The sequence below is a fragment of the Molothrus ater genome, chromosome Z, assembly GCF_012460135.2.
Source record: "Molothrus ater isolate BHLD 08-10-18 breed brown headed cowbird chromosome Z, BPBGC_Mater_1.1, whole genome shotgun sequence".
Classification (NCBI taxonomy): Eukaryota; Metazoa; Chordata; class Aves; order Passeriformes; family Icteridae; genus Molothrus; species Molothrus ater.
This window is the reverse complement of record NC_050511.2, coordinates 52,180,181-52,194,644: the sequence shown is the minus strand read 5'-3', so window position 1 is coordinate 52,194,644 and position 14,464 is coordinate 52,180,181. Positions and strand designations below refer to the sequence as shown.

Below are 14,464 nucleotides of genomic sequence, written 5' to 3'. Positions count from 1 at the left end.
AGGAAGTCACAGTAGGCACTGCAGAGACGGCCAAAATTGCTCTGAACCAGTGTCAGTGTTCTGCAGGAGATGCTCACACCATAAACACCAGGGAATTTGCAGGAACTATATAAACTCTTGTAAACTCAGACATCTGATGTGATTAAGATCTCCACATTTCCAAAATGGAAAATACATCTAATATTACACCTGTAACACAAGTAAGTGGTAGAGATTCTAGAGGAATTAGCTCAAAGTCAGTATATCTGCAGTAACAAATCAGTAAACATATTAAGTTTCTCCTCCTGAAACCTTTCCATCCCTTTGTCAGGATTCCAGTGGATTCTTTTTCTGGCAAGACAGTGGAGAGTATCTGTATCCAAACTGACTGCTGGGAGTTTTTAGTACAGGAATAAAAGTATCTATCTTGTTTCCCAAACAGAGTTCACTCAGACAATATTTGCTTCTGACTTTGCCCTGTTTTGCAGAAAATAAGCATGTCCATGGTACAAAAATAAGGCTTCAGTTTACATTATTACTCACATTTTAGATTATTGGCTGCTATAAAATGTCTTTCTGTAGAAAAAAAATAAAAGTAGAAATTCTTCTACATGCTCTTTATTGTATAGAAAATTTCATAATACATAATATAAACCTTATGAAAATCCTTTAGTTTGTCAAGAAGTGTGATGTGCATATATGTAGAAATCATGAAGGAAGACTTTATGATCTCCCTTTTATTATTATTTTTATCTCCCTGATTTTATTCTCACAGAATAAGTATTTATTCTGTGAGCTTTAAACCTGTATGAGGATAAGAAGAATGCTTGTGAAAGCCACTTGGGGAAATTAGTTCAATTTGCTTGGGCAGTTACAGTCCTTTCTTTGAAATAATATGCTTTAAGTAATCTCAATATGTTTTCTGTATATTTGAAATTATCAGGAAAAATAAATTACCAGTCCAGTTGTTATCAATGGTGTTGGTTCTTTTTAAATTTATTTTATTTTATTGGAGTAATTATCTGCTAAATTAAATCTTATTGCACTTTATCTGAAATATCAGCTCAGCATTTCAGTAGTGTCTCAAATACCATTTAGGTGAAACACATTTCTAATTCATAGTATGTTAGATCATGCTACACACACTGTACTCTCAAACACAGGCTGCTTTAAGTGTATATTTTATTTTTCTCTTTTATATGCCCAGATGGTAATCTGCTTGCTTTGGGGTGAACTCATGAAATGAAGCATCTGGAGTTTAGAGTGTTTTGATTTGCTTCAATACTTTCACCAAGTTCTTACTATATTACAAAATATTTATTGCTAGAGCTCTTACCCTGAAAATAGTTTTGCCAAAGGGTAAGGAAATCATAAAAGTGTTGCTACCCTTTTCCAGATTACAATTCTGCTAAAACTACTGCAAACCTTAAGTGCAGGAGCTCAGCTCCCCAGTCTGAAGATGAATGTCATATATTTTATAAACACAGTTCTCTGAAATAAGCCAGGTCTGCTCTTGAATCACCCATCAAGCTACAAGTGCAAGGTCAAACAACCCTTGGCTTAGTGTAAGAACATTCATATAAAGTTGATTTAGTTATTGTGACAGTTCCGTATTCTCTTTTATATTGCAGAAAGGTATCAATTACATTACAGGTAGATTACAGCTGTAAAACATAGTAACTCTTACGTATGCCTGCTGAAGATTTATAGATGTAACATTTTTAATTCAGGCACTTGTTTCTGTATATGACTGAATAAAATAAATCTGGGTGTGGAAGAGAAAGGCAATCTCAGAGGCAATTTGATTTTGTTTCAGAGTAAGGCAGAGAAGCTGTAAGCAAAGCAATTCCTTCATTGGTTCTCGCCCTTTGGTAATCCCCATATATTTTAGCAGCTCTTAGTGAAGCCATGTCACTGGCACTGAAATTGCTCTGTGTATCCATGGGTAAAGCAAATAGCATTTTTCTTATCTTTGTCAGCTGTGGAAATGATGCAGGGCAACTTTGAGTAACAAACAAAAGATAAAAGATGCTTACCCACCAAAGCCAGCAAGCAGTGCCTTAACTCCAGGATTTGTTGTCTCATGTTGGTTATTGTAACTGTGTACTTTAAGTGGCATTGAAATTAAACTTTTTTTCTTTCTCTTAATGAACTTCTCCCAAAGTTCTTGTAGTAAATTGTCCTTGGTTTTTAATGGAAAAAAAACCCTAAATACTCACTGTTCTGCAAGAATTAAGCCCTATGTAATGGGAAGCAATGTTTCTTTTGTAAATAATAGAGGCGGGAAAGATAGAGGGGTAGGAGGTACATGAAAAACATAGATTATAGTCACATAGAAAACACAAGAGTGCTGTTGGACTTATTCTCATACAAATTAAAGTTTTTCTAATATATATTCTTTTAATTTCTCCTGTCTTCCTATCTCAACAACTCTCTGGTTGAAAAGGGAAACACTCTTGGATGAAGGGCTTACTACCTAATTTTATCTTGTGACAAATCATATTTGCTGGACTAGAAAGGAAAAAATATAAAACAGGCTGTGCAACATTTTAGTATATACAAAATAATTTCATAAACTTTTTTTTTCTACCAAAGCAATTTCTTTGAACTAGCTATCATGCAACAAAATAAAACAGTCTGTGAAACTCTGCATGACTGAAACCTACAGTTAAAAATGATAATTGTTGGTGTCTATACTGAGCCTTTTAGTTATTCATGTTGTCTTTGTCCTGTTCAATGTGACATGTTTAAATTTTGTCTTTGACTCTGCCAGTTTTGAGCTGTTATGTAATGTAGTTTTATCAAGTCTTTGGTTCATATAAGACTCTGTGTCTTCCCACTATCCATGGTAAAAAGAGATGATTTCTCCTAAGAGACTGATATAATAATTCCCACTATTTTAACTAGTTACTCCTAAATGTCTCCAAAAGGAAACAAAATTATAGGAGTAGTTTACAGAACAATGGTCCATCATGAGGTATTCAAAACTGTAAGAGAACATATCTGACAAGTGGTGGTGTTACAGGTTATTGGAAGGGAGCTGATGATGATATTTCATTGCAAGAAATATGTAGAATATCTCTCTGTCCTTAGGGAATTCTTAATAGCTGTAATTTTGTCAATGAGTAACACACCAAGCACAGTTTCATCCACTATGCAAGGAAGTGGGATGGGTTGGAGAGAGATTTGAGTAGGAGGCATATATCCATATCAGTTACCTTAATGTTTGGAATAGCACAGATAAAAATAAAAACCTAAAGATGGTACATATATATTGACGAGACATTAACAAAACTGCCTTCTGGTTTTCAAGATACATGTTAAGTTGATTTTGACAGGTGGCTGTAAATCTGAGAAAATCTCTAGAGGTAGGGAGAGGAATCAAACTAACACTTTTATTGTATTTATAGAGGAATGCTCTTGATGGGAAAGAGAACAAGCACTGAAAGGAGAGAGTCAAATGATTATGATTTTTTCAGTTGATGCTGTGAAGTTTATCCTGTAGTGAAGGTTTTTTCCTTTCTTGATAAGTTTGAATTTTGTTTGCAACATTTTAATAATGACCAAACATTGTGACTTTCATTGGAAAATTATCAACTTTTGTCTGTAATAGTAATTAAATATTAGACTTAGTAAGCATTCATTGTAACTGAATGTTATAGGATGATGAAAAATGAAGCAAATAACAGAAGTTAATTATTTTATTGCAAAATCCATCCATATTTTGAATAAAAACATCAATAAATTTATATGGGCTTTGTGGAAAGGAAACGAGATAATAATTTAGCTTCAAAAATCTAAAATTGATTACTTTTCAAAAATCTCATGCATAATCATTAGAATAGGAACTGTAGTAATTTATGATTATATGAATCTTGAGGATATTTAAAAAGGAAAATATTTGACTTTTTTCAGTTTTATCTTGATTTTGAAGCCAAAAATATTGCCTTTGTTCACTTTTTAATCACTTCTGATTCCTCAAATAAAGTGATGAAGGATGTATATTTTAGGTGAGATGATTAAATATGAACCAAAAAGTATATCCAGTTTGTATTGTTTAAATATAAGAAACTATTGAAAATATCGTTGAAGATGAGTTGGATGGGCTCTAAAGAGCCTATTACCCACTGCCCTTCCCCAGTGATGCCTTCTGGCTGTGTATGTGTGATTTCTGATAGATATTTACCAATGTTTCACAATGATGGAAATATTGGAGGGTCCACAGCTCCCAAAGACACTTTACTTCAGTGCTTAAAGCATCCTTAGGATTTTTCCATTTAAATTCGATCTATTTTTTCTGCAATTTAAACTCAATACTTCCAGTTGTGTCAGCTTTAAGATCTGATTTTGTTATTACCAGTATTTTCTTGTTTAGGATGCTGAAGTTCAACTACATATCCAGAGAGGATAGTATGCCCCTTAACTCCAAATAGGAAGCTGTGGATATTTCAGTGTAATGTCTGCCCTCACAAAGCTACATTTCCTTTGTGTCTCTCTGGAACTCCTTGTAGCTGGGGAGCATGGAATAGAGACAGGAGAATATACAGGAGCCTATGGGTTACAGTGGTCTGACACAACTTACTAACTGTACTGAAAGCAGCAATGTTCTGAAGAGTTTTGCTACCTATACCTAGTGCTGATTCTTGAAGGTCTTGTCTGAAGACCTTGGTGTGCAGCAGATATTTTTAATTAACTTCTTCAATACCAAGTCTTGGAGATTTTGATTTCAGAGAAAGTGTGATATCTTTGTGCCACATGGTTTACTTTTTTTATTAGCTAGTTATTTAGGTTTTGAAGAAAACTGTCTCTAAGCTTAATATGTATGTACTGTAAAAAATCTAAAACATGCATTGAATTAAAAAAAACTAAAAAACAAACTCCAAACCAAACCAAGCCAAAAACCCAAAAAAAAGGAAAGAAAGAAAAAAAAAAAAACAACAAAAATCTACTCTTACCTTAAGCTTATGTGAATTTTTTTTAATCTTCCAATCATTAGGGCTTGAAAGATACTTTATAAGGTAATATTTTGAAATACGACAGATTAAAAACCAAGCTATTTCTCTCATCCGTGTATGTATTTTTCTATAAAAAAATCCTGAACTGTGATTTAATCCAAAGAAAAATATGGCCAGTACCCTTACAAAATTCTATTGTATAAAGATTTTTTTTTCATGCTTTCATTTATATATAAAATTAGTTCATTATATTTTCAAGATACAGCTCTGGAGGATCTTTTTCTTCTGGTATAGATCATCTTTCTGTAAATATGATGTGTTTATTTTGCTGCAGTTTAAGCAGTCATTTTTTAGTTGTCTTTCAACATTTAGCTCTGTGACATTAAATTTTTTCAATGTAGGTCAATGTAGATCACATGACTTATTTTCCTGTTGCTCATGTTTATTGCCTGATCTTAGAACAAGACTGTCTTAGTATATTTCACATGTTTGGCATGTGGCTCAAAAAATCCAATGAAATCTTTAATATTTCCAGGCTGTCTCTGTGTAGCATGGTTTAGTGACTTCTACTTTTGATAACTGCAGATTTTGATATTGTTAAATTTTCAACTGTGATTTTAGTGACAGTTTTTCTCTTCCATAAAGCAACATCTTAATTAAGGCTGCACACGTGTTGTTGCAATAGACAAAGTTAGGTAAAATATTCCAGAGTTACCGGAGGGGAACTCTTGCAGATAATTTTTCCTTCAAAAAACTAGGATAATCAGTATTTGGGGCAAAACATTCTGCATTTTCCATGTACAGTCTATGAATGAAATTCATATTTTACTTTATTTTGGATTTTTATTTTTATTACAAAACACCATCTGGCTTTTTAGTACCACTAAAGATTTTGTAGAAAATTGCAGTAGCCCCTCCTTATTTGTCTATCAGTATTTTCTATTTTTTATCTCTTCCATTCACAATAATACTTACCTTTAAGATTTTTCTTGACAACTAAGCTGATGCCCTCATAAAGCAGCTCTCTCGAGCTCCCAGATCTTATATCTGAAGGGCACACAATACTTTTTTTCCAATGCGATTGCCCTTTTTCCCCCATGTGTACACGCACTGGCACTGACTATCCTCTTCCATTTCCACAGCTGGTTAGTAAGCTTGTGTGTTTCACCAGCATCAGCTCTGTACAACCTAAAGAGCAGCTTGGGTCCAGGGGCAGCTTGTTTTAAGGTGAGATATTAGTGTTATCCTGTGGCTGGGAAAACTGATTAGCTCCTTTTTGTCTCACCTCTTAGGCAATCACTTATCTCTGAAGAAGCTGTGTCTTGCTGCAGAAAAATTTATCTTCTCTGATAGCCTCTTGTATTGACCTTGTTGAATTCCCACTAGGGTCTTAATAACAACAACCCTCTAGTCCTCTCCTACCACTTGGGTTTTACGCTTAGATATAATGAAGTAATGAGATGGAGATGTTATCAACATTTGGGTTATCAGCAGTTTGACCCTTGACCTTCTCTAATGGAGAAGTTTTTGATGTTGATACTCCATTTTGCTGCTACATTTTGGTGAGGAGAGAAATCATAGAATCTGGAATGGTTCAAGGTGGAAGGGCCATCTGGTCCAGCAGGTCATCTGGTCCAACATCCCTGTTCAACGGGGTCATCCAAAAGCACATGGCACAGAATTTCATCTAGCCAGTTTTTGAATATTTCGAGTGAGAGACTCCACATCCTCTCTGGACGATCTGTTCCAGTGGTCAATCACACACAAAGGAAAGAAGTTCTTCCTCATACTCAGTTGGAACTTCCTGAGCATTTTTTCTTCCTGTTTGGGTCTGATATCTAAATATCCTTTGAAGGTTAGTTAGAATATAATGCAGGGTTCAGAGTTTAATTCTCTCAGCCTCCAGAATCTCATGCTCACCCTTGTTTCAGGTTTGTTGTGTGTCCAACCAAAGGTGAAGGGAAACAACTATAATACTTAAAATATTTCCCTTTGGCATCAGCATAAACAAAATGAAAAAAAAAATAGAGTCATGATGAATTGGCTTATTTGTGGAGTTTTTGTTGTTTGTTTTTTTTGTGAGTTTTTTTAATTATGATTTAATTTTTGGGGTTTTTTTTCCTTCTTCTTCCAATTCCATTACATTGTATGTTATATCTGAAAAGAATTCAAAGAGAAAAAAATGCAAAATCAATAAATAGTTACAATTCTCTAGGAAGAGAAAACCTGGAAAAAATATTGCTATGAGTGTAAATAAATTTTCTGTTTTGTCTTGAAATTATGTCCTACAGAAATATTAGAGAATTGATGCAAATATCATGCCAAAACTACAGCTTTGGTGAATATGCAACCCAGCTTCTTCTCTAGGGAAATATTTGTGTTTAGTGGAGACAATACCAGATCCTGGAGTGCTGAGAGTTCATTGCTGTCTTTAAAGACTGCTTCTGCAAATTGCATAAATTCCTTATGTTACAGATGTTCTCTGCAGTTCAGCTATTAGTCCATTTACCTTGCCCATTATGAACCACAAACTATAATATAAAATCATTGAATTAGCTCATATATTCGTATACCACATAACAAGCTCGTTGAATGAGAGTTAGATAAAACATATTTCATCATGAAGTCTGCCTTTACTTGTGATATCTAACCTTTTCTGTAACTGCTGTATATTTGTATTATATCCTAAGAATATAAATAATTTTAAATAATATTCTTATTTCTTTTTTATATGATGTTTTTCAGTTTACAGAATAATCTCAAATAGATCTCAATATGTTTTATGTAGACATGCAGGGTAACCTTTATCAGGTATTGGGAAAGGTCTTGGAGAAGTAATTTGTATATGGAAGAAGAGAAATAATTTTGTTATTTTGGTTGGGTTTTTTTGAAAACTTGTGTGAGACATGTTGATCAAAAGAGTTTATGGCATTTTTCACATTAATTTTGAAATAGTGCAGTCTTTGTTAGTCTTTCGTATCATTATAGTTCTGTCTTATCAATCTGTGGTTCTTTCAGGGATGTTCTGGTCCTGACACATATGTGATTAAGAAGTTTTCTTAACTCCTCAACCTTCACTGTGTAAGACAGCTGTTTCTTGGTCTGTTAAAATAAATGGAAAGTTCAGATTTTAATTCAATGTGGCAAGACATTCTAAAACCCTCCTTTCTTACTGTAGAGTTGAAGACATGGATGGAGAAATCTGTGGAGGTGCCAAGTTCTATCACCAGCAGAGAAAAACAGTTAATCCTACTCTTGAAGTGATTTTTTTCCCTTTGTCTCTATTTGGGTTTAATGCTTTGTCAGTTTCACCTTCAGATCCTCAAGTAAATGTCTCTCTATCCTACCCTAGGCAGCACAGTAGCCTGCTCCCCTTGAGTGCCAATGAATGCACTCTATTTTTTGGTGTTATTAGGAAGTTTCAATTGCCTCTAACCCTATTTACCTTAGCAGACACATTTATGGCTCTGAAAATTTTTTCTATTCCTTTTTGGACAGGAGTTAAATATAATTTGAAAATGTCTCAAGGCATTTTCTTTGAGAGCATCACCATTTCAAAAATCTCTGTACAACTGATGACTAAATAAATTTTCTTTTCTTTTTTCTTTTTTACCTAGTAAGTGAGCCGTGGAGCTGGAAAACTTGGCAGAAAACTCTTTTGTCTTTCCTGCTTTTATCTATGGAACCTGGTTTTCAAGGTAAACGTTCCATTCTAATTGACTGTAATTGTATGCTATTAAAATTTTAAATGTCTAAATGATCTTATAATACCTCTAGGTTTTAAAGGAAATACCCTTGTTTAGCATTTAATTTACACTTTTAGAGTGAATTCTACTAGAATACTCTTGCAACTTTAAATAAATGCAATTAGTTCCTTTGGATTTATTAACAAATAAACCTCACTCTCAGGAAGAAAGGAAAAGTATGGCAAGATCTAAGTAATTTTTGAATTTCTGGGTTATTTCTATTACATTTCCATCAATCTGAGTGAAAAAAAAAACTAGACTAATGTGAATGCATTCATTATGTCAATATGTATTTTCTGTATTCTGTGTGTATTGGGAATGTTGTGTTTATTCGTGACTTTATTAGAAGGAAGACTGAAGGTAATTCTTGAGACCCCTGGCCTATGTTTGCAATTTTCATTGCTATATAGTTTTTAAAGTAAGAGATTCTTATTCCTACTCTTAAACATAGCTTTTAATAATGATATATGAAAGGTAATTATATTCTATATTTGGAAAATCTAGTTTTCTATAGTTCAGAATACCTCAGAGAAGCTGGCTTATTTTGTTATCATGATTTTATTGTAATTAAGTACTGTGGAAGGCCGCTGTTTCTACCAGAAAAAAATATGTTACCAAGAAAATATTAACCTGAATACCTCCCTCAGGTTTTGTTACTGTTTACTTTGACACTTTTCTTGTCCCACCCCTGAATTTTATCTTTGAAGTTGTCTTAATTGTCGTTAGGAAAGCACTTTCTTCTCTAGTCTTTTTGCCATTGAAATGGCCATTTTTGCTATTTCAGACATGATGAAGCAAAGTTTTCAAAATATGTCCTCTTATAGGGGTCCTCAACAGCAAGCTATGCAAGAGCCACTCCAAATTTGTGCTGGGGAAAAGAACTGCCCCTTTTGACAGAAGTGCCACTAGGAGCACTTGTATGTTCAAGGTGGAAAATTGGGCATTTTGAAAAACAAAATCAGCAGCTTTCCCAGAACCTGGAACAAGGGAGTGAATATTCTTCTCTTCAGCATTTGGGTAACAAGCTGATCCCCAAGGCTGGGCATTTTAATATATTGAATTTCTTAAGAAGGGAGAGGAAAGAAAAGTGACTTAGCCTTTGCTTGAGTTAAACTTCCTCTGAGATGGTGGGTGGTGATTATAAAAGAAAAGTAGTAGCATTTCTTTCATTGCTTTCAGGGCTCCTTTGAGGATGGAAGACATAAAAAAAAAAAAAAAAAGTCTGGCCAGTCTCTTTTAAATACTAGAAATAGCAGAAAATGTCCAGATTTTAAGAAGAGCCCAGACACAACGATTTTCCATGCAGATAGTTAGGCATTTTACAATCAGATTTGTGAAAAAAAAAAAAAAAAAAAAAAAAAAAGTGGGTGCATTTCAAAGTGGTTCTGGTGCAATTCCCCAGATGTCATGTCGTACATAGGTTTCTTCTATCTTGAGTTTGCAAAGCCAGCAGAAGAGGGAAAAACACTAGCAGTCAGAAGTCTGACAGCTAAAGCTATAATTTTACATGGGTTTAATCTCAATTTCCATGATTATGTTTCATTGTGTTTAATGGAAATTTAAGAATGTACTTAAGCACTTGCAGAATTGGGACATATTTGGATGAATTACGGCAAAAGAACTGAAAGTGAAAACCAGGAGTAGAATTTCCAAAGCATCTGTAGGTGACATAACAGCAGGCTTAAGATGTTCTTCTGCATTACATATGATAATTTTGTAGCTTTTGTGAGATAGAAATCACAAAAAATAATATAATGGTTTAAAAACTATTTGGCAAAGAGCTTTTTTTTTTTCCAAACTAGTATTATGACTTTTTATGCATAATAACCACTTCTGACTAACTGGTCTTCCTTTGACTGTATGTGTAATTAAATCTGAAGGTGCCATTGATTCTAATGACTTATGTGCAATTTTTGGTAATAGCATTTCTATAGCAAAACACCAATATTCAATTTCGAGTTAGCAATAAGTCACTGTCAGTAAGAATAGACTAATATATCTTTATGATGATGAGCTTGTATGGGGTAATGAGATGTTTTTAATCAAACAAAAGGGTAGGTTCAGAGTTGTAATTTGAAATTCTATTTTTAAAAAGGTTTGAGGAACTATTGGAAGTAAATTGTCTTTCATTCTGCCTTTTGTTTTCATCCCTCTGAAAAGATTCATTACTGCCTATTCAACTTGTTTTCCTAACATTCTTGTGGTGAATTTGGGATGCACAGTGCATAACATCTGTGAATTTCCATAAAATGAGGCTGTGAAAGTTTTCTCTATACTTTCCATTTGATGTTAGAAACCTCCCTGAGTAGGTTTTAGGCATCTCAAGAATGTTTCTGTCTTTACTGATCTAGATTATACTAAGTGCTGCTGTAAAGCATTATATACCAATAGGTTTAATGACTTACCATTTCAGAACAAAAGAAAGGGGCGGGGGGAAAGTTATTTCATACATGCATATGTATTTCTTTTCAAAAGAGAAAAGAGAACAATTTGATAAACTGAAATTTTTTGTGTGTGCAAATATTATAAATTTTTTGTGCCCAGGGTGTTTCAAATAAAACTAGATGAGAGGTGGTGTTATGTAACTATGGCTGTTGTTGAAAGTGTGATTTTGCAGGCAGATTAACTTAGTTTCCTTCCCTAGGCCAACACTGCTGTAAGAACTGATTTTTCCTTCCAACCCTCAATTTCAGCCTACCAATGCAACAGATAATTTTAGTATTAGCAGATGTAGCTAAATTTTGTATCAGTGCAGTACTTTATAAAAATAATTTACTATCAGGTCAAAAATCTTCTATATTGACTCATATTTCTAATACTCTAAATTTCTACATTTCTTGAGTAAATGCTCTAATTTTGGTGGATTAGTGTCTATATATCAAGGAAAATTTGTGGCTCTAGAACACTCCTAGAGCAGAACACAAAAGGTTCTGGATGATTGTAATTTTTTTCCTGCTCTTCAACCTACAAATCTAGGTTATTAAAAGTACTTATCCAGGGATTGAGTAATAAAATTAGTTAAGGTTTCTCATAGTTCTCAGTGTTACAAGAACTGTGTGCCTGAAAAGAAGCAAAGGCTATCATAATGCTTTGCTTTTGAGACCAAAAGTTGATATTCTTCAGCTGTAAAGAAAACTTGGAATAGCTGTGCTGAAATTACTAGAAATGCATATGTGCTGTTGTGTGAATAAAAGAGAGTAAATCCCCTCAGGTTTAAAACACTTATTTTAATCCACTGGCATTTGAATGTAATGTTTTCTTTCAGAATCATAATTTAAGATGAGTCAGATGACTCAATTCTGTCACAACCAGACTTCGTAGTAGTAATGACATATTGATCCACTGCAGTTACTGGTACGGTCAGCACTTTTAAAACTGTGCTTATCTTATGCACTGCCTGATTTTTCTTTTGCTTTCTTTGCCCCATTTAGTTTGAAAACCACTCTCTTTTTTAGGAAGGATTTATTTTTTTGTGATGGAGTTTCTTCATTGCATCTCAAAATATCACAATTTATCACATTCAGATTTATCTGTCTAGCTACTTTATGCTATTTGCAGTGTCCCACTTTCCCACTTTTTCATGAACCACCCTTTGAAGGAAAGTAGCTCTTCATAATTGGGCAGTTGACCTTCGTGAGACAAGGCTGCTCTTGATAAAAACAGAACTGTAGCATTTATAACTTTAATCAAAAAAATTCAAGGAATCTGTAGTATCAATTTGAAGTATCAATTTGACCCATAAAATACACTACAATCAGAGAATCAGCATTGAATCAGAATTGAATAATTTTGGTTGGAAAGGACTTTAAAGACCCTCTAGTTACAGTCCCATGAGCAGGGATGCCTCTTACTAGATCAGGCTGCTCAAAACCCCATCCAACCTGACCTTGAACCATTCCAGGCATGAGGCATTCATAATTTCGAGCAAAGTTTTCCAGTCTTTTACTAACCTCACAGTGTAGGATTTCTTCCTAAGATCAAATCTAAACCTTCCTTCTTTCAGGTTAATGACAATATGACATTACCTCTTGTCCTATTACTATGTGGCCTTGTGAAAAATCATGCATTTGTGCAACGCAATAACATGATGCAGAGCAGGAAATAAAAAAAACAAATAATTAATTAAAGCCTCAGAAGGTAGTGAGATCATATTTTTTATGCTTGGACAACCCTGGGGAAAAAAAATACTTTCAATACATCTATGTGCACAGGCTGAAAAAGCTGCATAGCATTCTAAAATTATGTCAGTGAAGGTGAAAGTGATCGGAATTTTTTAATGGGTACAATAGACAGAAGACAAGATATAGAGGAAATTTGGAATTAAGTTATAGTATAAAAGAAATGCCCAGTGGGGTTCTAGTGAAAGTCAATTTTGGCAAAATTGCCAAAGATGGCAGGTTGATGAACCCGAAGAGAGAAGTAAATTTCTCAGAGGAAAAAATAACTTGGTGTGGACACCATTCTGACTAATGCACCTGATCCACTAGCATTAAGACTCTGATTCTAACTATGCAAAATTCCTTCACATTATTTAAACTGTACAGCTGTGAAGGCTACTCCATACTTTGGGTGTGAAGAGCTTACACTTTTTAAGGTGTAAATTATGTGATGTGATAATATTCTAGCTTCATTTAACCATCTTATAGAGCTCCTCAGCTCTACTAAGCGTGTTTATAGGAATTCATTTTACAAAGATGATATGCAATGTGCAGAAACAAAAAAAATAGTTGCTGCTGCTGTTGTTAGCAAAATGTATATTTTGTGCATTGCAGCAGGTAGATAGATAATGGTTAGCAGAACTGCATCCTGTGGAGAAAGACACATTTTCTGGGTCACTAAAAAGCCAGCTCACTCACTTTAAGTAAAATAGTAATTGAAGGGTAGAAGATTTACTATGGCAGTGGATTGGAGATTCTAGTTCACTTAAATAAAACACAGGTTCTGGTAGTCAGAAAATGTTTTTTTACTTCCTTTATGAACTGACCAGGTTCTGGGCTGTTCCCCTGCTGTTTGAATTCCAGTTTTTGCCTTAAGTTCATTTCTCCCTCAGTGCACAGACAGTTTCAGATAGTAGTCTGTCTGTCAGTGAAATGCTGTGAAGGCTGTCACATTCCGTCTCTCATTTCTTTCCCTTCAGTTACATAAATAACAAGAATTTCAACGCTGTCACTCCAGGATTATGTGAACCCTTGAACATAACCAAGACTGCTTTGAGAGTGGCTGAGACCAACACTGGATACCTCAAGCTCTGAGGCATTGTTTTTTTTTTCTGTCTTCAGGAAGGAATGTATCAGCTTAATTTCAAAGCAGCTGTGAATAAAGTTGAAGTCCTCTGAAGGACTCTGCCATGGGGCTGGGCCTGCCCCTTTGGGGTCTGACTGGAGGGATTGCATTGCCTTGCACTTGTGCTCCTGCCCAAGTCACTTTGGAGATTAGCATGGAAGGCTGGGTTTGTAACTGTAAGCAAACAAGTGACAGCCAAATGGGAGAACCAGTTCCAAAAAACAACTGCTCATAGAGACAGGTGTGAGTCTTGCCTAAAGACTGAAAAGGAAAATCATAAGTGCCATTTCACTGATCAGAGGAAGAATTTTTCCCTTTAAACCAGATGACAGTTTTGTTTCCAAAATGCTGTATTTATCTGGAGGCTGCTGCATAAAGGAAAAAGCTAAACACTTCAGAGGAAAATTTATATAAATAGTTAAGCTGCCATTAGTATAAGTTCTCTCTTTACTACAATGCCTAGTGTTCTCCTTCAATTAAAGTATCATACTTATCTTACAT

At 34.4% G+C, this 14,464-nt stretch overlaps 1 protein-coding gene across 9 annotated transcripts in view; it reads left to right on the top strand.

Moving 5' to 3' along the window:
- LINGO2 (leucine rich repeat and Ig domain containing 2) overlaps nucleotides 1-14,464 on the top strand; it is a 486,580-nt gene that overhangs the window by 156,400 nt on the left and 315,716 nt on the right. For 7 of the 9 annotated variants that reach the window (XR_008508985.1, XM_036402831.1, XM_036402833.1 and 4 more), the window contains one exon: nucleotides 8,552-8,632. The gene's annotated coding sequence lies outside the window, so the exon portion shown is untranslated. Of the gene's footprint in view, nucleotides 1-8,551; nucleotides 8,633-14,464 lie in introns of those variants that run through there. The other 2 variants (XM_054517993.1, XM_054517996.1) reach the window with 2 other exon arrangements.